General features: G+C 43.2%; 1 protein-coding gene across 1 annotated transcript in view; it reads right to left on the bottom strand.

Annotated features, from left to right (window-relative positions):
* The window catches only part of LOC112244702 (glutamate receptor ionotropic, kainate 4), a 439,406-nt gene that overhangs the window by 297,065 nt on the left and 115,496 nt on the right, over positions 1 to 26,845 (bottom strand). Inside the window, exon 2 of the mRNA XM_042295838.1 lies at positions 11,868 to 12,022. The gene's annotated coding sequence lies outside the window, so the exon portion shown is untranslated. The remainder of the gene's footprint in view (positions 1 to 11,867; positions 12,023 to 26,845) is intronic.

The following is a 26,845-nucleotide window of genomic DNA, read 5'->3' as shown; positions in this document are numbered from 1 at the left end:
GCCTTCATGACAGCTTTGCACACTCTTGCCATTCTCTCAACCAGCTTCATGAGGTGGTCACCTGGAATGCATTTCAATTAACAGGGGTGCCTTGTTAAAAATACATTTGTGGAATTTCTTTCCTTCTTGATGCGTTTGAGCAAATCAGTTGTGTTGTGACAAGGCAGGGGTGGTATACAGAAAATAGCCCTATACTGGCTCTCATGAGGACCCCCACAGGAAAGGAAGACCCAGAGTCACCTCTGCTGCAGAGGATAAGTTCATAAGAGTAACTAGCCTCAGAAATTGCAGCCCAAATAAATGCTTCACAGAGTTCAACAGACACATCTCAACATCAACTGTTCAGAGGAGACTGTGTGAATCAGGCCTTCATGTTCGAAATGCTGCAAAGAAACCACTACTAAAGGACACCTATAATAAGAAGAGAATTGCTTGGGCCAAGAAACACGAACAATGGACATCAGACCCGTGGAAATCTGTCCTTTGGTCTGATTGACTCCAAATTTTAGATTTTTGGTTCAAACTGCCTTGTCTTTGTGAGATGCAGAGTAGGTGAACGGATGATCTCTGCACGTGTGGTTCCTACCGTGAAGCATTGAGGAGGAGGTGTGGGGGTGCTTTTCTGCTGACACTGTCTGTGATTTATTTAGAATTCAAGGCACACTTAACCAGCATGGCTACCACAGCATTCTGTGTAAGGGTTATTTCACCAAGAGTGATGGAGTGCTGTATCAGATGACCTGGCCTACACAATCACCCGACCTCATCCCAATTGAGGTGGTTTGGGATGAATTGGACCACAGAGTGAAGGAAAAGCTGCCAACAAGTACTCAGCATATGTGGGAATTCCTTCAAGATTGTAGGAAAAGCATTCCAGGTGAAGCTGGTTGAGAGAATTCCAAGAGTGTGCAAAGCTGTCATCAAGGCAAAGGGTGGCTACTTTGAAGAATCTAATATACTTTTTTTTGGTTCCTACATGATTCCATGTGTTATTTCAGTGTTGATGTCTTCACTATTATTGTAGAAAATGGTAAAAAATAAAGAAAAACCCTTGAATGAGTAGATGTGTCCAAACTGGTACTGTTTCTCTCAGAGTTCCGATAGCGAGTGATCTAAATATCGAAACAGAATTTGATGAAACAACAAAAAAAGGATTGCAAATGCTAAATGAATCAAAAAGATCCAATGTTTTTTCCCGCATTTTTTCTCGATTGAGATACTTCATGCTCAAGGACACAGCGGCCATGTTGTCTGACAGGGCTCACATTTAAGGCAATGGAGAGGTCCCTTTAGAGATGCATTACCCGGGCCCCCAGAACAATTCCACACAAAACAACGTTAGATTCCCTATTTGCAGAGCCTGGTGCCAGTGCTCTGATCTGATTGTGGTGTCACCACGCAGCCTATTCAATTGACTTATTCAATTTGAAGATGCAAGCAAAAACCTCTACAGAAGTCATAGGGAAGTGATCACTCTTGGTGCGGAGTGCAGTGAGGGATACATATCACCAACGGCAGCTGGCAAATTGGGCATCCTCAAAGAACACGTATGTTTATTAGTTCACTCTGAACCCAAACTCTTTGTAATACCGCACTGCTGAAACGTAAATGGTGAATGCACAATGTTGTTTTAGTAGCTAGTGTGCTGTTAACGTCCTTATTCTAAATGATCACAAAGGATGATACAGTTAAGGTCATAGGAAGGCTGCTGTATCTTGATCTCTTATCAACTATCCAACGCAGGGTCCCCATGCAGATAAGAACCATTTCAAGGTGTCTTACCATGTTGATTTATGCCGATACAGAACAAAGATTGGAGTTGATAAATTCACTTTTACGATCCAAACGAAGGGGGGCTAGGCACTACTCATTAGCTACTGAAAAGATAAGGTGGCTGCTGTAGGCTGAGCATTGAGAGACGAAAGGCCTAATAGTGTGCTTAAAACGCAAAACAAAAACAATGAGCGCCAGAAAGTTCTTCATGGAGGGCAATACATCAAACCCTGAGCAGAGACTACCCTCAGAGCAGCCTTTTTTTGGAGGCATGTTTCTGAAAACTAATAGTGTGGGGCTGGAGACGCATGCTAAGTGGACCGACCGACCGTCCAAGGCAAGGAGGGCAGTAACATCAGGGCCCCCAATAAACACATTCGTGGTGCCTTATTCTGTGGCTGTGTGGAGGAGGAGTACTATTTTCATCTCCAGACTTCATGGATGTCCGGTTTGAGATATTACACCTGCTGTTGCTCAGCTCCCCAGATCCACCCCTCTCAGGAACATGGCGAAGCCAGGGGGTGACCAACCCAGCCCAGATGAATGCTTCTCACAGGCCACTGGTGAGTAATTACACTTTAAGGTGGGCCACACAAAGGTAATGAGTCATTCCATGATCAGGCTTGCTGGCTTCCAAACTCCCCTCGCTATGCTTGTTATTAAGTTCTCAGCATACTAAGTTCAGAAGAAATACTAAAACGTGCCGAGCATCTTATCCACAATTTGAATTCCAGATAATAGGCAGGGTTATACAGGGTCTTAGGCAATGGAAATGAGGGACTGGTTGATATCTGCCAGGTTAACAGGGTAATTGACGTGCACCTATGCTTTGGGTCAATAGGTTGAGATTTTAAGTTGAAGAGCATCTGCATTGATTTTTTTGCTGTCACTAAAAGAGGGGGAAGCATGGAATGGTTTTCGTGAGAATGTCATAGGTCATTTGGGTTAAGAAGGAAAGACTTGTCTCTGTCTAAAGCAGCGAGGCTGGCTGCTGATGCTTCTTCTCTGGGCCATGGAGATTGCCTCCGTCACTCTAAGCCTTTTCTCTCTGAGGTAATAATCTACCATAGCTGGAACATAACTGCATTTCATTAAGCACATTTACCCGCAATGTCAATCTGGACAATGTTCTCCATCGACCCTGATTTACAATTCTATATTATGTGGCCCCAATCACAAAGATTCGAAGGGTTTAGCAATTTTGACATATCAAAAACATTCAATTGGGGTTGAAGAACGCTCCCAGAAACGATGAACTACCCATTGGTGGATTTATGTAAGGAGCTCATGCACATCTCAAGTTCTGGACTCATTGTGTTTTCAACAGTGGGGGTTGTCTTGTTCTGCAAGCACAGCAGATGACAATGGAGATGAGACCTCAAGGCACTTGATTTTGTTGTTGTTGTCATGGGTCAGCATCCATCATTCATCATGTACAGTACAGTATAGTCAATAGCATGTGCTTGTTTTGGCAAGTGTCACTGGGTGTAAAACGTCTTTCCCCCAGAGGAGAGTACTGTAGCCGAGGGGACAGCCAGGCAGATCTAGTAACGGTGACCCTTTTCACACCCCACTGCTGCCTTCCCATCACCGCCCGCTCCTCTCAAGCAGCCTGTGAAAATGGACATTTGGAAAAGGCCTTGACACAGCACACAGGAATTGCAGATGGACAGAAACATGGGAATAGTCTAGATTTAGCTCCTATTAGAGCCCCACAGAACAATGATTTTTTTTTAAAACAAGATGAGGGAGATGAGGGGAAAAAACATGAAGCCAGTTGAATGTTCCTGCTATCTGATGCTGTTGAACTTGGAAGTAATACTCAGACCCCCTTTTATTCTGTGCCCCGTATCTCCCTCCGACTCTGCATGAGAAGATAAATGAAGCACCACTTTGCGTGTAACCCGGACATTTAATTAGCTGCTCTTAAATTCAGCCTGACCCTGTTTCAACTTTGATCAGCCGGCAGTAGTAGTGATAAGGAGCTGTCACTCAGTGTTGGGCCCATGCACAGGGTTATTCAGAGCAAATTGTCTCATCTTCACCCATTCCACAGCTCCACTGTGGAACTGTCTGCCAGTGGGAGAAATGTTCATGCCTCGGTGCAGGCTTAAAAGGTACAATGGAGAAAGAAAATTTTGTGAGCTGTGTAAAATGTCACAATGTAGACCTATATGAAACATTGCTGTGTTATTTTAAGACTCTGACTGGTAGCTAGGCTACAGCACAGATAGCAGATGACTGTGGGCCAGGTCTGGCCACATCACCTGGTATATGTGGGCTGAATTTGGGCCATAATAATTTTGCTATCTGGGAACGGCTTGCTCACTTCAATGTTACACAGCAACAGACAAAGCATCGATATGGGCACAAAAAAAAAACCTTGCCCTCCTCTCCTTCACACCCTCCACAGCCCCTATCTCATAAAACTGCAATAATAGAAATACGGAACAAAGTGGTTCGATCAATCAGGCAAGAGGACTTTGGCAGGAGCAACAGTCTTTTTACTGATGGCCCCCCCCCCTCCTCCATCCTAAATGGTGTTTACCAATCTCTAGCAATACCACCCTTCACCACACTCCACTGGAGCCAGATGTCACTGTAGCCTGGGCCGGCCAGGCCATGCCTCTTCCTTCCACTCCGCTCAGACTAGACCATTAAGACTGGCAAGGTCTCTCTCTCACCCTCTCCATTTCTCTCTATCTGTCTTTGTTTTCCCCCCTACCCCATCCCATCTCTTCTCTCTTTACTCATCTCGAGACGGTTCATTTAAGAGATCTCTCTCCCTCTCTCGTTCTCACTCTCGAAGCAAACATAACACAAGTTGCTGGAAGTCTAATTTTACGGTCAGCGACAAGCAGATCTGCAGAGATGAAGCACATGGCACTAGATACATTTTTTTAAACATGCGGCCGAGACATATGTTGTAGAATGGGCAATAGTACATGTTTTGTATTTACAGCCTCAATGAAATAGAAGGAATTCCAGTACGGGTTCATAAATATAAAATGGCAGAGAAAAGTTGTAAACTCGAGTCACATGATTTGGATTCGTGTTTGACTTGAGTCACAAATTTGACGACTTAAGACTTATGGACAAAATTTTGACTTGAGACTGATGATATTAAATTATCTGGCCAGGTTTTGTCAGTCATTTTGTGGTCCAGAGTCTCTGTGGATTACTCTCCACACAGCTACAGACGGTAGGCGCAGCACCCTCCTTGCAAAGGACGTGCAACAGATTGGCTAGTGAAACGCACACTCTGCCCTCTGATTGGACCAGCAAACTGTCAATCAACAAAGGTCAGGTTATGTACAGCGATAGGATTGTTTGCAGCGCAAACACCAATTCGTAGGGTGAGAGGATTGTCGGAATAAATATGCAGCAATGTTTTGGTGATCAAGAATATTAATTGTTTACCTTGCATGCTCACCAGCAATTGGGCATCAAGCAACAATTACTAGCATAGGCCTACTGGTCTTTTGGTATGTAAAAATGGTTTGAAATGTATCATTTACTTATGAAGCTTGCATTTGAAATTTGTTATTCAAATGAATAAATTAGCCTGCTGTTGCGAAGAGCAAACATAAGCACGTCTCTCCACTTGTTCTGTTTATTTACAGTACCAGTCAATAGTTTTAACACACCTACTCATTCAAGGGTTTTTCTTTATTTTTACTATTTTCTAAACTGTAGAATAATAGTGAAGACATCAAAACTATGAAATAATGCACGTGTAGTAACCCAAAAAGTGTTAAACAAATCAAAATATATTTTATATTTGAGATTCTTCAAAGTAGCCACCTTTGCCTTGATGACAGCTTTGTACACTTTTGGTATTCTCTCAACCAGCTTCATGATGTAGTCACCTGGAACGCATTTCAATTAACAGGTGTGCCTTGTTAAAAGTTCATTTGCGTTTGAGCCAATCAGTTGTGTTGTGACAAGTTAGGGATAGTACACTGAAGATAGCCCTATTTGGTAAAAGGCCAAGTCCATATTATGGCAAGAACAGCTCAAATAAGCAAAGATAAACGGCAGTCCATCATTACTTTAAGACATGTCAGTCAATCCGTAAAATGTCAAGAACTTTGAAAGTTTCTCAAGTGCTGTCGCAAAAACCATCAAGCGCTATGATGAAACTGGCTCTCATAAGTACCACCACAGGAAAGGAAGACCCAGAGATACTTCTGCTGCAGATTATGTTCATTAGAGTTACCAGCCTCAGAAATTGGCAATTAACTGCACCTCAGAGTTCAAGTAAAAGACACATCTCAACATCAACTGTTCAGAGGAGACTGTGTGAATCAGGCCTTCATGTTCGAAATGCTGCAAAGAAACCACTACTAAAGGACACCTATAATAAGAAGAGACTTGCTTGGGCCAAGAAACACAAGCAATGGACATCAGACCTGTGGAAATCTATCCTTCGGTCTGATGACTCCAAATTTGCGATTTTTAGTTCCAACTGCCGTGTCTGACGCAGAGTAGGTGAACAGATGATCTCTGCGTGTGTGGTTTTCACCGTGAAGCATTGAGGAGGAGGTGTGATGGTGTGGGGGTGCTTTGCTGGTGACACTGTCTTAATTTATTTCGAATTCAAGGCACACTTGACCAGCATGGCTACCACAGCATTCTGCAGCGATACGCCATCCCATCTGGTTTACGCTTAGTGGGACTATCGTTTGTTTTTTGACAGGACAATGACCCAAAACACACCTCCAAGCTGTGTAAGGGCTATTTGACCAAGAAAGAGAGTGATGGAGCGCTGCATTGTCTTGAAAGCACCATCCATCTAATGTTTATCCTTCTGGTTGTGTGTAAGAGGAGCGTGCATGCCTCAGTGACCCTAGAAATAGGCAAAGTGGCCCACGCTTTGGAGTTGAATAAGATATTATTTTTCCATGTATGAATGGCGATGGAATATCAATAGGTTAATAATCATTAAAACTATGGATGTGGAAATTGCCTATTACATTGTAGAACCAGTTTATTGGTTGTAATTGCCAATTGGGTAATTGTAAGTGCTGATAGGTCCTCGATATGTCCTCGATTTGTAATGCTAAAAACAGGTTCCACTACTCTAGGCTTTACAGAGCATAACACTCTCACTTCCAGCCATCAAGGAATACATCATGGCCAGCTCCAAAGTATGTCTTGTGTAATGAGAGACCTGTAACGCTCATATGGGGGGAGAGCTTCTTCAAGGCTTCAATGTGTTCTTTTATCTACCTTTTCCAGAATCAAACAGCCTGCAGCATGCCTACCTGTTTGACCGATTTCAACAACTTCAAGCCATGTCATTCACATGGTTTGACTTAGTTTTTCTCAGCTCCTAGTGAAGCAAAGGACCTCAACGGTGCATCTCCAGTTTTGGGCAGTTTTGTTTACTTCACGTTCACATTGCAGAGGGTGTACGCTTGTCTATTACATGGTGTATACATTGAGAGAGCGCAACGGCACAACAGTAACACAGGTCATATCATTTGCTCAAGGTCAACATCCCTTGAGTTCGTAGATGTTGATGACTCGTGCATTTCAGTGTATGCATGCAAGGTCATCGCATAACAATCCCTTTCACTTCAGCCTGTACTAGCCTGTACTGTATGTGTCATGTACAACACAGGCAGAGCTTGGCTAGCTGGGAATCCTAAATCAAACTGCTACTCCTCTCCTAATTTCATTTTCCGCTAGACTTGTCACAGTGTGGGACGACCCGTCGACTACACGGGGGGGACACGATTCCACTGATGAAGCTAAACAACCAGGCATCTTCGCAATTGGGCCCGCAAATATTGAGACAGCTATTTAAACAACACTGATCAAACATGAGTGAAACAAACTGAATTTCAATGGGCAATAGGACAAGCGCCAGGAAGGACAACAGAAAACTCTCAGTACAGCCCCGAATGGCACACAGATGCAACACCTGGATCAGAAGCCATGTTATGTGGCACAAGCCGAGCATCCGTCTGAAAAATATGATTTTTGCCTGATAAGAAAATTGACAGTAACATTTAGGGAAATGGCATGCTGGGTGGAAGCGAATCAGTGACACACTCAGTCTCCTTGACCCTCTCCGCCGTGCCCTTTCCCACTCACTCTCTTGATGAAGTGAGAGAACTTGCACACTCTGTGACCCAAAGAACTGTGAAAAAAGGTTTATAGCGGCAGTAAAAGCTGCTGATTACACAGCCTTTACTCACAAGTCAATGACCTTATGCATTAATCCAAGCCTCTACAGGGGCCCAACTGGGATGATGAGCGTGCAGCCATTCTGCGGGGACACCACACACACTCATGCACACGCACACATCAGCTGTTTCTCATTCAAATGGTATTCTGAGGTATAAAAAAAAAGTTTCTCTCAACATGCACAGCGCTCCTTCTGGCCAGCCCAGACTTCCCTCCAGTGATTCCTGGGTCCTTGATGCCCGTCTCACAATGCAATCTGTTACATAGCAGCAGACAAAAATCAGTGTGGCTTATCTCCAGCTCTCAGGTGCATGGATAAAGGCAGGAGACCTCAGCGGCAGACTGGACCTGATGAGTTCAGTGAACACACACTGCTGGAGAGATTCAACTCTACCCGGCTCTGTTTGCTGCACGGCTCACGCAGGAACGGATGGCGGAGGTAGCACCAGAATGCTGTTTGGTTATTGGAGCATCACTGAGAGATGTTAAATGGTAAACAATATGAAGTATAACCATTTTAATGAAGATTATAAACTAGCCTGAGTAAAAAAACACTCTGGTGATTTAAGATCCGTTATAAAAGTGGTTTATGTACACTGGAGGGATATTTTTCAGTATCTGCAGCAGAGTGATATAAGTGCACCTCATGCAAGAATGCATATGCTATGAAATTGAAATATATCTGGGCCAAAGTCAGCTAAGTAAAATTCGGTTCCCAGTGAATTTCACAGGGCCAGTACCTCATGCTTTCTGAGCAGACTTTGTATTCTTATATTTGTATTCAGACCATGCCAATGCAGCCTGTGGGAGAACTGGGGCTACTAAAAAACACATGAAAAGCATGTTATGCAGCACATTAATTTGTATTGAAATTTCATCCACAAATACAGTAAACAGTTTGTTCCATAAAAAAAGGTTGAAGATGTGTTGTGTGTGTGTGTGTGTGTGTGTGTGTGTGTGTGTGTGTGTGTGTGTGTGTGTGTGTGTGTGTGTGTGTGTGTGTGTGTGTGTGTGTGTGTGTGTGTGTGTGTACTTTTGTGTGTGCGTCTGCATGTATGAGGAAAAAGTACATAAAAACACAAGATATACCAGGCAATGCATGCTGGGTGAAAAGTTCACAGGTGAGGAAGCTAGCTCTAAAAGACTTAACACCTTTCAGTGTGATCGGCACTACATAACCATTGTTTGCCATCTGGAAGATACTGTATCTGCAGGTATGGGGAAATTCAGATCCTCTTTGTGTCAATCTAAGCTTCCTTTGAATGTGGCTGTTTTTTCCCTGGCCCAGAACAGCAGGTAGATATTGGAGAGAGCCTCTGTATGATCCGTCGGCTGCATCATATTATTTTCCTGTGAATAAAAATGGCTTGGCATAAAATCCTGATCTCCTGCTACACTCAGCTACGTAATCTGTGTGATTTTGGACAAAGTCCCTTTCTCAAAAAAATACTTCAGAGGCAATATTGGATCTGTCTCTTCAGACTCAAAAGGGCTTTTCACACTACTGAGCCAAACTGAGCCAAGCTGTCCTGAGCTGGTTTACATTGACATTTGACCCATTTAGCAGACGCTTTTATCCAGAGCAACTAGAGTCCAGTGCCATGCTCAAGGGCACATTGACATATTTTTCATCTCATCTCGGCTCAGGGATTCATACCAGCGACCTTTCGGTTACTGGCCCAGCCCTCTTAACCGTTAGGCTACCTGTCACCGTCAGTGGTTGGAACCATGCTGAAAAGAAGAATGTGCAAATAAGATATGCGAGGCAGCACAGTTTGGTTTTAAGTCGGCACGGCACTGGGAAAAGAGTAATGGCTTGTTTTGGCACCGTGCTAAAACAACAAACACAAGCAGGAAGATTCCGACAGAAACAAATAAAGTAGGAAAAGTCAAGAAGGAGAGTATCTCTAGCGCATACTGACGGTACAGTACATCTCACCCATGTTTCAACTGTAAAAACTGTGCTACCCTAAAAACAAATAATTTCCTTCCCTCAGGCACTTTAGAGGTGGTGCAACAGTATATTAGTCCTCCCATCCCTCCCATGCAACTTGCTTGCAAGTCTCACGTAAACAAGAGAGCTCCTTCTTCCTAAAACATCTTCAAAGAGTTTCCTGTTACCAGGTAAGGTCCTGTCTGCAGTCCGATCTTTCTTAATTCCCCATCCTTGAAAAATGTCATGTCTGCAGCACAATTTACTGCATCAAAAGCAGCCTGGCTCTTTCTCTCAACTCCCTCTGACGCAATCATACATATAGTGCTTTTGGGAAAGTCTTTGTCACATTTTGTGACATTATAGTCTTATTCTAAAAAAACATTTTTTTTTAAATCCCCTCATCACTCTACACACATTACCTCATAAAAAAAGTATTCTGACCCTTTACTCAGTACTTTGTTGAAGCACCTTTGGTAGCTATTAAAGCCTGGAGTCTTCTTGGGTATGACGCTACAAGTTTGGCACATCTGTAATTTGGGGAATTTCTCCCATTCTTCTTTGCCAATCCTCTCAATCTCTGTCAGGTTGGATGGGGAGCGTCGCTGCACAGCTATTTTCAGGTCACTCCAGAGATGTTCGATCGGGTTGAAGTCTGGGCTCTGGCTGGGCCACTCAAGGAAATTCAGAGACTTGTCCCGAAGCCACTACTGTGTTGTCTTGGGTGTGTGCTTAGGGTCGTTGTCTTGTTGGAAGGTGAACCTTCACCCCAGTCTGAGGTCCTGAGCACTCATGAGCAGGTTTTCATCAAAGATCTCTCTGTACTTTGCTCCTTTCATCTTTCCCTTGATTGACTAGTCTCCCAGTCCCTACCGCTGAAAACCATCCCCACAGCATGATGCTTCCACCACTATGCTTCACCGTAGGGATGGTGGCAGGTTTCCTCCAGATGTGATGCTTGGCATTCAGGCCAAAGAGTTCAATCTTGGTTTCATCAGACCAGAGAATCTTGTTTCTCATGGTCAGAGTCCGTTAGGTGCCTTTGGCAAACTCCAAGCGGACTGTCATGTTCCTTTTACTGAGGAGGGGTTTCTGTCTCGCCACTCTACCATAAAGGCCTGATTGGTGGAGTGCCGCAAAGATGGTTGTCCTTCTGGAAGGTTCTCGCATCTCCACAGAGGAATTCTGGAGCTCTGTCAGAGTGACCATCGGGTTCTTGGTCACCTCCCTGACCAAGGCACTTCTCCCCCGATTGCTCAGTTTGGCCAGGCGGCCAGCTCTAGGTAGTGTCTTGGTGGTTCCAAACTTCTTCCATTTAAGAATGGAGGCCACTGTGTTCTTGGGGACCTTCAATGCTGCAGACATTTTTTAGTACGATTCCCCAGATCTGTGCCTCGACACAATACTGTCTCGGAGCTCTACGGACAATTCCTTTGACCTCCATGGCTTGGTTTTCGCTCTGACATGCAATGTCAACTGTGGGATCTTATATACAGAGGTGTGTGCCTTTCCGAATCATGTCCAATCAATTGAATTTACCACAGGTGGATTCCAATGATGTTCTAGAAACATCTCAAGGATGATCTATGGAAACTGAATGCTTATGTAAACACTTTTTAATTTTTTTTATCTTTTAATACATTTGCAAAAATGTCTAAACTTGTTTTTGCTTTGTCATTATGGGGCATTGTGTCTATATTGATGAGGAACATGTTTTATTTAATCCATTTTAGAATGAGACTAACGGAACAAAGTCGAAAAACTGAAGGGGTCTGAATACTTTCCAAATGCATTATACTCAATGGGGAGTAATGGCCAGCCATAATGTAGCCCACTGTACTACACTAGACAAACAACAGTGGGACTTGACACTCAATCTGTTGCTCCTCTACGCTTCTCCACTCCTGGGCCAAAGCCTTATCGAGGAGAGCAGGTGAGTAGCGGCTGATTACGAGACATCACGTACCTTTGATCTCTGGAGGCGTAAAGGCTCTAATCCATCTTGAAGCGGCACAGGAAGCAGATGGCGTTAAGGTAAGGTGCCCACTTAGCTCCTACACGGCTCTCCGCATCCCAAACACCACCCTCACCACTCTGCTGGGTCTCACTGCTGCTGACACGCTGCAAGACACAGGGGACAACCCAGGGATAAACAGTCTGGCTCTGACTAAACATCACTTTAGAAGCGGTAGTCCTCCATGTCACAATATCAACTGTATGTCCTCATAATATCCTCATAACATACAACGGCTGGGTCTAATCCTGAAAGCTGATTGGTTAAAAACGCATTTCAGCCAGTGACTTTTCCACAAGTTACCACCGGCTAAATATATGACATTAAAATGCCTATTTACTCTGTTCCATCTGAAAGCCAATCCACTGTCTCATCAGTCCAGCCAGGCAATTTTATAAACTTGATCCTTCACTACAAAAAGCATCTAGACATTATCTCACATTTCTTTTAGACTAACATATAGTTTTCAACACTGGAGATTTGTATAAACCTTGCTGTCTGTCTCTCCCACATTTGCAACGCTGTTTCAATACTCAAATTCGATCTCCAGCTGTCCCATAGTAATGAACGTGTCGGGAGTCGGGACGAGACAGACAGACAGGCAGGCAGCGTTTCTCAGCCAATCGAAATCAAGAATCAGCTGGCATCGTTTTTTATGGCTATACAGTAGGTAGAATATTTGTCCATTGAAAACTACAACGTCCCACAGTCCATTCTTGATTTGATGTCTCTCGTGCTTGATAGGACTTCTCTCTAGAGAAATGATTTGTTGAGTTCACAAAAAATGTACAAAATGGAATTAAAGTAATTGAACCGACATCAGAAACATTTCAGCACTAGCCTCTGTGCATTTCCTGGATAACTTTGAAACTCATATTCATTCTAAACTAAACTACCCTAAACTATCATTCCCCAAACTAACTAAACTATCATTCTAAACTACCTGCCCTCCAAGACACCTACACCACCTGATGTCACAGGAAGGCCAAAAAGATCATCAAGGACAACAACCACCCGAGCCACTGCCTGTTCACCCCGCTATCATCCAGAAGGCGAGGTCAGTACAGGTGCATCAAAGCGAGGACCGAGAGACTGAAAAACAGCTTCTATCAAGGCCATCGGACTGTTAAAGAGCCATCACCAACATTGAGTGGCTGCTGCCAACATACGGACTCAAATTTCTAGCCACTTTATAATAATTTTTAATAACAAAAAATTGGATGTAAAAAATGTATCAGTCACTTTCAACAATGCCACTTTATATAATGTTTACATACCCTACATTACTCATCTCATATGTATATACTGTACTCTATACCCTCTACTGCATCTTGCCTATGCCGTTCGGCCATCGCTCATCCATATATTTATATGTACATATTCTTATACATTCCTTTACACTTGTGTGTGTTTAAGGTAGTTCTTATGAAATTGTTAAATTACTTGTTAGATATTACTGCATTGTCGGAACTAGAAGCACAAGAATTTCGCTACACTCGCATTAACATCTGCTAACCATATGTATGTGACCAATAAAATTTGATTTGAAGAAAACTACGGCACAATATTGCAAACAAATTTAACGGCAAATGAGAAAGTAAATATAATTTACAAGACGGCATTAATCTAATGTCATTGCATTTAAATAGCGATGACATGATTAAAATTCCTTAGAGAGGGACCTAATCACATAGCACTGTGGCAACAAAAGAAATAACTTGTGGAACCTCGACACAGCGACGTCTTCCTACATGCATCCTTGATTAACTCTGGACTCCACTAAGAAATGACATTCCCCGGTTTACTGATTACCCTCTTCCTTTAGAAACGTTGAAGCATGATCAGATGGAAAGCGTGCACAGTATGCCTTCAGTAGGACTCTAGGAAACATGTCAAACTGATAAATATTATATACTGTAGTTTAAGCCAAGGCTCTCCATCCCTGTTCCTGGAGAGCTACATTTCATGTAGGTTTTCGCTTCAACCCCATTTTAACCAACTTTAAGCTAACTTTAACTAACTAAGATTAAGCTTATCAACCAGCTAATTATTAGAATCAGGTGATTACGCTTGGCGCAAAAACGTACAGGATGGTAGCCAGGGCCGGCCCTGGACATTCTGCCGCCCTAGGTGAATTAAAAAACTGCCACCCCCCTCCTAAACAATGTACAGCAGGTGGTCGACTATAGGTTTTCCTCAGCTAAAAATCGCAGGAACAGAACATAATATCAGCCCAATTCATAGACTTATACTACAAATTAAACACAATGTTTAATTTTACATCTGGTTACTTGTCCTTTGTATAACCCAACAACAGAAGTGCTTCCTTAAAAGCTGCCTGGGTTTAAACAAACATCTTGTCTTTTCAGAAAGTGTAAAAGCTCAATTCATAGGGACAGAACAACAAAGTCCAGTGCTCAGCTTCCGAATGTCATAGAGAGGAATCAATCTATCCCCATAAACATCGAAGTCACGTCTTTCGCGGGCATTTTAATGCTCGTTTCTACCATAAGGAACACTTTATATAATCTGAACACCTTTTATGTATTTATTTGAAAATATAAAGCAAACAACAGATATCCTTTCTGTCCTTTTCTTTAACAAAGGTTATGTGATACCCTCACTCAATGCAAGCCCTGATTTTAACCAAACACACCAAGCCCTTCCCCGACACGGAGGCATTTGAGGAGTGCATTCGAAAGTATTTGAGGATTTGGCTATACTGACATCTATGGATAACATAATTGTGTCTGTCAAACAGGTAGGTTTTACCACTTATTGTCTGGAATATGAAGAATAGGCTCCAATTATACATGTTATTCCATGATTATGCCCATATAGGAGGTCCTGTACCAGGCAGAAGATAATTTTGCTTTAACCCCTGCATCGGAGAGTTACAATGTTGCAATCACTATGCATCACAACTGCTTACAGTAGGTAACCGATCGCTGCAGCTGTACATAGTCCATCTGTAAATAGCCCACCCAATCTACCTACCTCATCCCCATACTGTTTTTATTTTATTTACTTTTCTGCTCTTTTGCACACCAGTATCTCTACTTGCACATCATCATCTGCTCATTTATCACTCCAGTGTTAATCTGCTAAATTGTAATTATTCACTCCTATGGCCTATTTGTTGCCTACCTCCTCATGCCTTTTGCACACACTGTATACAGACTTTCTTTTTTCTACTGTGTCATTGACTTGTTTATTGTGTTATTGGCTTGTTTATTGTTTACTCCATGTGTAACTCTGTTATTGTCTGTGTCACACTGCTTTGCTTTATCTTGGCCAGGTCGCAGTTGCAAATGAGAACTTGTTCTCAACTAGCCTACCTGGTTAAATAAAGGTGAAATAAACAAATAAAATAGTAGGAAAACAAGTTTCTTACTAATAATATGCCCCCTGTTATCACACATGGCACGACCCCACAATTGTTACAATTACAATAAAATAACACTTATTTAAGATACTTAACATATCATTTCATATTCCTGTAGAACTGTAAAAAAAGAGTGATCATTTGAGCTTTGGAATCAAGTGCTTTCATAAATGCATGGTAGGCCTCATTTCGCTGGAGAAGTGTAAAATAAGCATTATGTCAATTACCCAGCCTTCACGAATGTTGTTTGTTTACATATCGAATTTGATTGCCCAACATCAGTTTCAGCATTTATTTATTTTGTGGCCCGCCTAGAGGGGTCTCTTTCCTTTGCAGTGGTGCTGCATTGCAGTCAGCAACGTTTTCTCTCGGTGGCTGTCCATGGTCCTGAAATCAAATCATCTGAGACAGAGAGAGATAGAGGGGGATGTAGTCTAATTAAATAAATAAAAATACAGAGTAAACACTTGATAGATAATTGAGTAATCTGACAAATTACTCGGTTATAGAATTAATGCGAGTGTATGATCATCGCTTACCTTTTCTTCAAAGTTGACTCGCCTGGCCTCCCTGGCAGCAAAAGCTTGCACTGCTTGTTGGAGGTTGATTTCGTAAGACAACTCGTGCTCAGTTGATACGGTGGAGAGTCCATTGGGTCTCTCTTGACTCATAGTAGAGCGCAGGTAGATTTTGATGAGTTTGAACTTGGAGAATGTGCGTTCTCAACTTACCACTGTCACGGGGAGTGTGAGAAGAGTTCTCAGGGGAAGCAAAGGCACTGGGATACAAGGAGGCCATTTGATGTCTGAATATGTACTCCAGTGCGTCGAGTGGTTTTGCCTCACTGTCCAGTCTCCTGCTCATCACTTCGATGTCCCTGGAATCCCGTAGGTAAGGGACCTCTCCAGTGTTGCGCAGTCCCTGTCCATGTCCTTGATGGTGGGGATGTTGTACAGAATGCTGAAAACACTACTGTGCTCTTTCGAGCTGAATCTGCTAATGAATGGTGTGGCTGTTGACTAAATTACTTGGTGTTACCTTAGATTGTGAACTGTCGTGGTCAAAACATATACAGTTGAAGTCGGACATTTACATACACCTTAGCCAAATACATTTAAACTCAGTTTGTCACAATTCCTGACATTTAATCAGAGTAAAGGTTCCCTGTCTTAGGTCAGTTAGGATCACTACTTTATTTTAAGAATGTGAAATGTCAGAATAATAGTAGAGAGAATGATTTATTTCAGATTTTATTTCTTTCATCACATTCCCAGTGGGTCAGAAGTTTACATACACTCAATTAGTATTTGGTAACATTGCCTTTAAATTTAATAACTTGGGTCAAACTTTTCGGGTAGCCTTCCACAAGTGTCCCACAATAAGTTGGGTGAATTTTGGCCCATTCCTCCTGACAGAGCTGGTGTAACTGAGTCAGGTTTGTAGACCTCCTTGCTCTCACATGCTTTTTCAATTCTTCCCACAAATGTTCTATAGGTTTGAGGTCAAGTCTTTGTGATGGCTACTCCAATACCTTGACTTTGTTGTCCTTAAGCCATTTTGCCACAACTTTGGAATTATGCTTGGGGTCATTGTCCATTTGGAAGACCCACTTGCGACCAAGCTCTAACTTCCTGACTGATGTCTTGATGTCTTCAATAAATATATCCACAACATTTTCCTGCCTCGTGATGCCATCTATTTTGTGAAGTGCACCAGTCCCTCCTGCAGCAAAGCACCCCCACAACAAGGTGCTGCCACCCCTGTGCTTCACGTTTGGGATGGTGTTCTTCGGCTTGCAAGCCTGCCCCGTTTTCCTCCAAACATAACGATGGTCATTATGGCCCAACAGTTCTATTTTTGTTTAATCAGAACAGAGGACATTTCTCCAAAAAGTACGATCTTTGTCCCCATGTGCAGTTGCACACCACAGTCTGGCTTTTATGGCAGTTTTGGAGCAGTGGCTTCTTCCTTACTGAGCGGCCTTTCAGGTTATGTCGATATAGGACTTGTTTGACTGTGGATATGGATACTTTTGTACCTGTGTCATCCAGCATCTTCACAAGGTCTTTAGCTGTTGTTCTGGGATTGATTTGCACTATTTTTACCATCGTTATGTTTGATTTGATTTGATTTGACTATTTGCACCAAAGTATGTTCATCTCTAGGAGACAGAATGCGTCTCCATCTTGACCGGTATGACAGCTGCGTGGTCCCATGGTGTTTATACTTGCATACTATTGTTTGTACAGATGAATGTGGTACCTTCAGGCGTTTGAAAATTGCTCCCAAGGATGAACCAGAGTTGTGGAGGTCTACAATATTTTTTCTGAGGTCTTGGATTTTTTTATTTTCCCATGATGGCAACCAAAGAGGCACTGAGTTTGAAGGTAGGCCTTGAAATACATCCACAGGTACACCTCCAACTGATACAAAATTATGTCAATTAGCCTATCAGAAGCTTCTAAAGCCATGACATAATTTTCTGGAATTTTCCAAGCTGTTTAAAGGCACAGTCAACTTAGCATACGTAAACTTCTGACCCACTGGAATTGTGATACAGTGAATAATAGATCTGCAGGCTCTAGTTTTGTCTAATCTTGATTATTGTCTGGTCGTGTGGCCCTGTGCTGCAAGGAAAGACCTATTTAAGCTGCAGCTGGCCAAGGACAGAGTGCCACATCTTGCTCTTCATTGTAGTCAGAGGGCTGATATAAATACTATGCATGCCAGTCTCTCTTGGCTAAGAGTTGAGGAGAGACTGACTGCATCACTTCTTCTTTTATAAGAAACATTCATGTGTTGAAAATTCCAAATTGTTTGCATAGTCAACTTAACACACAGCTCTGGTACACACACTTACCCCACCAGACATGCCACCAGGGGTCTTTCACAGTCCCCAAATCCAGAACAAATTCAAGAAGGCGTACAGTATTTTATAGAGCCATTATTGCATGGAACTCCATCCCATCTCATATTGCTCAAATAAACAGCAAACTTGGTTTCAAAAAACAGATAAAGCAACACCTCACAGTACAACGCCTCTCCCCTCTCGTGGTGCTGAGGGGTTTCACTGTGAGTCCATCTTTTACATGCCCTTTCAGCAGGTCTCAGCGGTGTGTAGATCCGGATAAAAATGTCTAAATCTGTTGGATGGTGTTAAAAAAACTCAGCCGCTTCCAAGCAACACGATGCTGCATCAGAGAGAATATTCACCCCTCGTCATACCCCTGCCCTCTCATGTTCATGCTGGCGATGCCATGTTTCTAGCCACCGTGTTTTTCCTATCCACCGTGCTTCTACATCTGCATTGCTTGCTGTTTGGGGTTTTATGGCTGGGTTTCTATATTATAGCACTTTGTGACATCTGCTGATGTAAAAGGGCTTTATAAATGCAGTTGATTGATTGATTGATGCCCGCCCGCCCCCGTTGTGTCAAACAGTTCACTAAACTCCAGGAAGTGCTCTCTCGTGCGAACTGACCCACCATCCTTGGTTGAAACAAAACACACCACCATGGTCATCTGCTCTGTTTTGCTTTTGTCTGGTGTGCAGTCCAAAATTAAAGAAACGTATTTGGCTGCTGTTAGCTCACTGCACACTGTCTGCTGGATCTCTGCATGTCAATGATTTCCTTCTGGATTGTTTTACCAAGTTAGTGCATTTTTTTCACTCCTTACATGCTCCATCATGATTCCATCAAAGATACCCAGCATTTTCACAATCTTCAGAAAGTTCCAATTATTTGGTTCATTCAGCCTGTCAGTGGTCCCACATAGCGCAATGTTCTGGGTGCCCATTACGAGTATCAGGGCCATGAGTGTCTTCAGCCCCTGCTGCCAGTGGAGTCTTTCAGTCAATGGCCCGTTGGGCTTGGGCATCGATAATTTGCTTGGACACCAGCCTGATCTTCTTGACACTATCTAGGTGGTCATGCCACTTCTCATGCGAGCTGAGGAGGTGGCACAGATTATTCCAGTCCCTGGTTCCATCCCTGACCAGGGCAGATTTACACTTGTGCGAAAAAAGTTTGCAGCAAAACCAGAAGGCTGGATCATTTTGCTTGGAAAAGACAAGCCATGGAGTCTCCACTCTCTCCCCGTTCTACATCTTCCTATGTACTGTGCCACTGAAAACATTCATTGACCCTCATTTCTTGGGAAATTCCCCTCCTTATCCTGATGTGGCCCAGCCTGCACTAACATGTTCCGTAAAGATTCATTCATATACAGTACCAGTCAAAAGTTGACACACCTACTCATTCTAGGATTTTTCTTTATTTTTACTATATTCTACATTGTAGAAAAATCGTGAAATCATCAACACTATGAAATAACACATATGGAATCATGTAGTAACCAAAAAAAGTGTTAAACAAATAAAAAAATATTCTATATTTGAGATGCTTCAAAGTAGCCACCCTTTGCATTTGTCACATCCTGACCATGGAAAGCCTTTATTTTCTACGGTGGAGTAGGTCAGGGTGTTCTAGTTTATTTTTTCTATGTGAAGTCTACTTTTTGTATTTCTATGTTGGCCTGGTATGGTTCCCAATCAGAGGCAGCTGTTTATCATTGTCTGTGATTGGGGATCATATTTAGGTAGCCTTTTCCCACCTGTTGTTTGTGGGATCTTGCTTTATGTACTGCTGCTTTTGAGCCCTACAAGGCTGTATGTTCGTTTGTTTGTTTCTCTTTATTGTTTTGTTGCTGGTTCACATTTAAAATAAATATGATGAACCCAAATCACGCTGCGCCTTGGTCTACCCATTTCGACGAGCGTTACAGAAGATCCCACAAACAACCGACCAAGCAGCGTGCTCGGGGGTTAATGGCATCCTGGTCTTTGAACGAGATTAGGGAGAGAACATCCTGGACTTGGGACAACATAGTGGCAGGAGAGAAGAGCCTGCCGTGGAAGCAGGCGGAAGCAGCGAAGGAGGGACAGCGACGAAGTCAGGGAGGAAGGCCACAGAAACCCCCAGAAAAACTTTTGGGTGGTGGCACATGGAGCAGTCGGCGAAGCTGAGGAGTGAACCAGAGCTGGTCTGGGAGAGGAAGGAAAATTTGGAGGGGAGAGAAATGGGAGAGTTGTTGAGTTGGCGGAGGATGCACAGATTTGGAATAAAGGAAAGTGTTGTCAGCTCCCCGTACCTGTCATGAGAAGTGTGTTAAAGTTCCGGAACAATTGACGCCGGCTATACACACCAGGTCTCCTATGCAACTTCACAACCCAGTACGTCCTGTGCCAGCTCCTCGCACTTGCCATGAGAAGTGTGTTAAAGTTCCGGAACCATTGATGCCGGCTATATGCACCAGGTCTCCAATGAGTCTCCACAGCCCTGTGCGTCCTGTGCCTCCTCCTCACACTCTCCCTCAAGTGCGCTTTCCCAGTCAGATGCATCCTGTTCCTGCTCCTCGCACTCTCCTTGGAGTGCGTGTCGACAGTCCAGTACGTCCTGTGCCTCCTCCCCGCACTCGCCCTGAGGTGCGTGTCATCAGCCCAGTACCACCAGTGCTGGTCCCACGCATCAGGCCTCCAGTGCGCCTCCACAGTCCAGAACTTCCGGCGACGGTTCCCAGTCCGGAGCTTCCGGCGACGGTCCACAGTCCGGAACCTCCAGGGACGGTCCACAGTCCGGAACCTCCAGGGACGGTCCACAGTCCGGAACCTCCAGGGACGGTCCACAGTCCGGAACCTCCAGGGACGGTCCACAGTCCGGAACCTCCAGGGACGGTCCACAGTCCGGAACCTCCAGGGACGGTCCACAGTCCGGAACCTCCAGGGACGGTCCACAGTCCGGAACCTCCAGGGACGGTCCACAGTCCGGAACCTCCAGGGACGGTCCACAGTCCGGAACCTCCAGGGACGGTCCACAGTCCGGAACCTCCAGGGACGGTCCACAGTCCGGAACCTCCAGGGACGGTCCACAGTCCGGAACCTCCAGAGACGGTCCACAGTCCGGAACCTCCAGAGACGGTCCACAGTCCGGAACCTCCAGAGACGGTCCACAGTCCGGAACCTCCAGAGACGGTCCACAGTCCGGAACCTCCAGAGACGGTCCACAGTCCGGAACCTCCAGAGACGGTCCACAGTCCGGAACCTCCAGAGACGGTCCACAGTCCGGAACCTCCAGAGACGGTCCACAGTCCGGAACCTCCAGAGACGGTCCACAGTCCGGAACCTCCAGAGACGGTCCACAGTCCGGAACCTCCAGAGGCGGTCCACAGTCCGGAACCTCCAGAGACGGTCCACAGTCCGGAACCTCCAGCTCCATGGCCAGAGCCTTCTCCTGCGCCAATGCCCAGTCTAAGCACGGTGTCCAGTCCAGCTCCAAGGCCAGAGTCTTCTGCATTGGTGCCCAGTCCAGGCACAGTGTCCAGCCCGGGTCCATGGCTGGATGAGGGGGTTCTTCGTCCCGCAGCTGAGCCGCCTCAGATGCTGAAGGATCCGCGGGATGAGCTGTTGAGATATGTCTGTTACTTGAACTCGGTGAAGCATTTATTTGGGCTGCAATTTCTGAGGCTGGTAACTCTAATGAACTTATCCTCTGCATCAGAGGTAACTCTGGATCTTCCTTTTCTGTGGCAGTCCTCATGAGAGCCAGTTTCGTCATAACACTTGATGGTTTTTGTGACTGCACATGAAGAAACTTTCAAAGTTCTTGAAATGTTCCAAAATGTTCATGTCTTAAAGTAATGATGGACTGTCATTTCTCTTTGCTTATTTGAGCTGTTCTTGCCATAATATGGACTTGGTCTTTTACAAAATAGGGCCATCTTCTATATACCACCTCTACCTTGTCCAATGTCATGTATACTCTCTCTCCGTTCTCTAGGTCATCAGGCTGCTGATTATCCAGCACACCTGTCACCAATGTCAAGCACACCAGCGCCTCATGACACTCACCTGGACTACATCACCCCCTTTATTATTTATTATCACTCCCCTTGGTTCTTTCCTCAGGTGTTATTGACTCCTTATGTTATGTTGTTGCGTTGTTTCTGTTTCTGTTTCGTGTTTATTGTTTAGTTTATTTATTAAAACACTCACTCCCTGTACTTGCTTCCCAACTCTCAGCGCACTCGTTACAACTGATTGGCTTAAACGAAGGAAAGAAATTCCACAACTGAACTTTTAACATGGCACACCTGTTAATTGAAATGCATTCCTTGTGACTACCTCATGAAGCTGGTTGAAAAAATGCCAAGTGTGCAAAGCTGTCATCAAGGCAAAGGGTGTCTACTTTGAAGAATCTCAAATATAAAATATATTTTGATATGTTTTACACTTTTTTTTGGTTACTACATGATTCCATATGTGCTATTTCATAGTTTTGATGTATTCAGTTTTATTGTACAATATAGAAAATAGTATAAAGAAAGAAAAATCCTTGAATGAGTAGGTGTGTCCAAACTTTTGACTGGTACTGTATTTTGGCCACTCACCGGGATCTTTTATGATTTTTGTCTGGGAGTCGGACTTAGCAACAGCAACACCACTGTCATCGGGGGACGTGGAGTGATGAATCTGAGTAGTAGGGTCTCCGCCGGCAACGTTTGGAGGTGTGGCTGGGCCTGGTGCGATCACCTGTTCTCGTCCACCCAGAGAGCTGTCATCATCGGTGGAAGTGGATGGCTCGTGGTTTGCCGGAGGAGTACACAAACTTTAAAACTGTTTAGGAAGACGATAGTGATTAAGACAGTAGCCTAACCTAGCCATTTAATGTTAGCTAGCTACTCCTAGTGGATATCATTTCAGCGAAAAGCTATAGAGATTTGAAACAAAATTTGTCTCTTAGACATTGTAGCAATGTCAACTACCAGGAAGTGAATATATAAAAAAAAAAAACGAATGATAAGAGTCACAATCTCTAAACCAAATAAATTCCCTGCTGAATTGTATTCAGCGTGCAGCAATATCCATCAGCCGGTGTGGAGAATGACAAGCATTCGCCGAGACTGACCCTGTTCGCTGGTTCTAGCAGCGAAGAGTACATTCATTTAAATCGCAGACACATTTTTATTAATGTTTCAAAATGGGATAATCCCATATAAACACACACACCACCATAGCTATCAAGGATAGTGGGAGTGAACTTTGATAGAAGCTGGAATGGGGTGGGGGGCCGGAACTGCAGCAACCATTATGAGCTAGTGTCTGGGGCGCCAGTGGTGTAGTAGCCGATCAGGGACGCCGGAGGGTGGCAGCCAATTGCAAAAATGCCACCCCAAATTCAAGTGCCGCCGTAGGTGACTGCCTAATCTTGCCTAATGGGAGGGCCGGCCCTGATGGTAGCTCTCCGGGAACAGGGTTGGAGTGCCCTGGTCTAAGCCAATGAAACATAAAGGCAAAATAAACATGAAACACTGCTACTTCAAAAGCCTTGGCATGTATTCAGATCCTAAATACAGATCAAAGAAGGCCTGCCATTTGACTGGTATCATTTAAGACAGAGCATCCTAACCAGAGGTGTTTTTAATTCTCCTGGGGTTTTCTGTGGGTTGGATAGTGGAGAAAAAACCCCAAAAGATTGCCACTTTCAAAGCTTTTTTGTTCGGGCGGAAAGTGGTCCAATTCATCTTTAAGTAAATGCTAAAAGATTAAAGGTATCTATCTATCAAGAGACTATGTACAGTAGGCACGGTGGAGATGGATCAAATTAATATTTGAAGCGCTTTAATACAGTTTGAGGGGATGTAAGTAATAATAGGGAGAAAAAGTGAAGTGCTGACAGATCCAAAGTCTCAGTGGAAATGATATATTGGTGATAAATTGTCCTCCCAGTCTTCATAGACTGTGAAACATTGAGACAGCCCTTACAAAAATGCATTTGTTGTGGCAAACTTAATAGTGTTCCACAAAATGTTGATAGAAATTTGTAAATGTTCATCACTAGTGGTGACTCTGCAGCAAACCTTAGACAACAACCATATTTATTACCACTAGTGGCAAACAGTTTACCAGAAACCATTTCTGGTGAACACATGAGTTCCAAGACCAGTAACCGTTGACGACCAATCACGGGGATTAGAAAAACCTGTTGGAAAATGGAAACCAAGCTAGCCATCTAGCTAAGCTACCTACCAAAGTTGTCCAGTGGAGTGTTTAACTTATTAAACTTCCTAATAAACATTCAAATTGTGTTAGCTAATTGATGCCTAGTTAGCAATTTCATGTTTTATGGGATAGAGTGAAACACATTTTGTTGATACCCGTTTCAATCTGTCAGCACCACTGACTGGCTAGCGCTTAGCTAGCTAGCTAATGTTAGCTATCATATTTCTGCACAAATAATGTAATAGCTAGCTAGCTAACTAATGATTTGCCTAAACACTTATTTTTAGGTGAATACATTGCTGTATTTTATTACCAATATGCATGTCAATATGCTACTGTCACTGTTCAGTAGCATGTTAGCTAACACAACAGCAACAATATGAGGTTACTTGACATCAAAGCAAGACTTAACTTTTGCAGATGGATACCCTTCCCCTACCAGTGGTGTTGGAAGAGGCTGTATTGAGAGGAGGTTGCATCAACACACTGGAAAGATGTTTTTGGTACACTCATTCATAACACTTTTTTGGGGTGATAAATGAGTCTTCAAGATTGATAAGGTAAGTAAATGCAGGTGTTATTATCATAAATGTAGCCCATACATTGTCTTTGGAACAATTAGATTGTTAATTGCTTTAAACGAGTAGCTCATGATCATGTGTTGTCCTTCTTGCTTTCTAGAAACAATCAGTTACAAGGCAAAAAGACAGATTGAGGACAGAGAAATATGTGTACACCAGGTCAAGACTTCTTGCATGCATGGCTTTGAGATGTACTGTAAATTCACAATAATTCCTTTTGGAAAAATAATATGAATTGCCATATTAAGTATAACTCAAATTATGTTGTTTTTCTTCCACCCAAGCCTTACACACCTGAGTCAGGAAAAAGAGACAACTAATAGACTACTGTCTCTTGATGATGAAGTCCCCGGTCTAGATTGAATATCATAATTAGTTCATTAGTTTGAATCAATTGTGTTGAGGCTTGGCTGGAGAAAAATCTTGTGTAATATGGCTCTAGGTGTAGAAGGTGAGTTTAATAAAGAAACGATGCAGATGAACAAACATGAGAGGCGTGATAGAAAACAATACCACCTAATGACTAAATAAAGGGGAAGTAATCACCGAAGAAATGATGACCAGGTGGGTGTAATGATGGGGAGCAGGTGTGTGTAATAATAGTTGCCAGGGCCAATGGTTAGGAGACCAGTGACCTTGAGCGCAAGAGGGATAGAGCAGGAGCAGGAGTAGGAATAGGAGTAGGCATAGGAGTAGGTGTAGGCAAAGGCGTGACAGTCCCAGTTTATGCTAGCGACATCATTTGTTTATATAGCACTTATACAAAGGCAGAAACATTGTTTCCTTGCTGAAATATATATAGAATGCCATTATCAGTGAGAAGCATAGCAACATCAAGGCAACTTTGAAACAGGTGACCCCGTTTTTCCAAAGCCAAACCCACACATTATCTGCTGAGTCTACGTTAAGATGACAAACTAGAAAATGTTTTAAGTGATTGTTTTCAGTATCCTAATTTAGTTTTTGTTGTTCGAATTATTACAATTTTGTTAATTATCTTTTAAACTTCCTTTGGTTGGAAGCTATTGCTCAGTTATCACTAAGGTCAACATCCCCATAGTGTTTACATTTCTCTCTTGTACATGTTGTAGTTAGATACAAATATTAAATAAACAATTTATTTGGGAAATATCCAGTCTTAGGTCTTTTCTTCATTAGCATGCTGATGACTTGAAATTGTATTGGATTTATTTTGATCTGTTAAGACATCGAATACATATTGTTTAGTATATTTAGTACATTTGTAATTTTTTATATAAATGTTTATTTAGCTTTCTCTGTAAAAAGCAAGTTCATTTAAAGTTATGTGATTTGGTTTATGTACACAAAACATGTCAACGTTGTTAACATACAGATGCCAAAAACCTGAAATAATTTGCATATTCATACTGAGTTCGCAGCACATTTGCAGCAAACAGTAGAATGTTCGCCACAATTTGTTTGCCAGAAGTTCACAAGTCGCACATTTGCCGTAACAGTTAGCAACAAAACTCATTTGCATGTGACAATATGAGCTTGCTGCAAATTTATGGCAACTTGGCCAAAGGTTTGCCAGAAGCCAATTTCCTTTTTCGGTAAGGGAGCTACAGAAACAAAGTTAAACCGTGTGTTTTTTTTTTTTTTTTGGCCCGACAGCTACAGACACCCAAAGGACCCCTGCACTCCTTTATTTATAGCTTACTCACCCATACTGTTGAATAGTGTACTGTACAGCATGCTTTCAGCTCTATCCATGCTTAGTAAGCCAAGTACAGTATTACTAAATCTACCACAGCAAAAAAAGGGATTACACTTAGCCTGCCAGTGGCTCAAAGCATAGTGTGACGAAACATAAAGAAAGAGGACACAAAGGGCTGAAGATGTACAGGCCAAAAGCGTCAGGACTGGCTGAGTGGAGTACATTAAAG

Source organism: Oncorhynchus tshawytscha, linkage group LG13 (assembly GCF_018296145.1).
Source record: "Oncorhynchus tshawytscha isolate Ot180627B linkage group LG13, Otsh_v2.0, whole genome shotgun sequence".
NCBI classification, from domain to species: Eukaryota; Metazoa; Chordata; class Actinopteri; order Salmoniformes; family Salmonidae; genus Oncorhynchus; species Oncorhynchus tshawytscha.
Note: the sequence above shows the minus strand (reverse complement) of the source record. Positions and strands in the feature narration are given on the sequence as shown.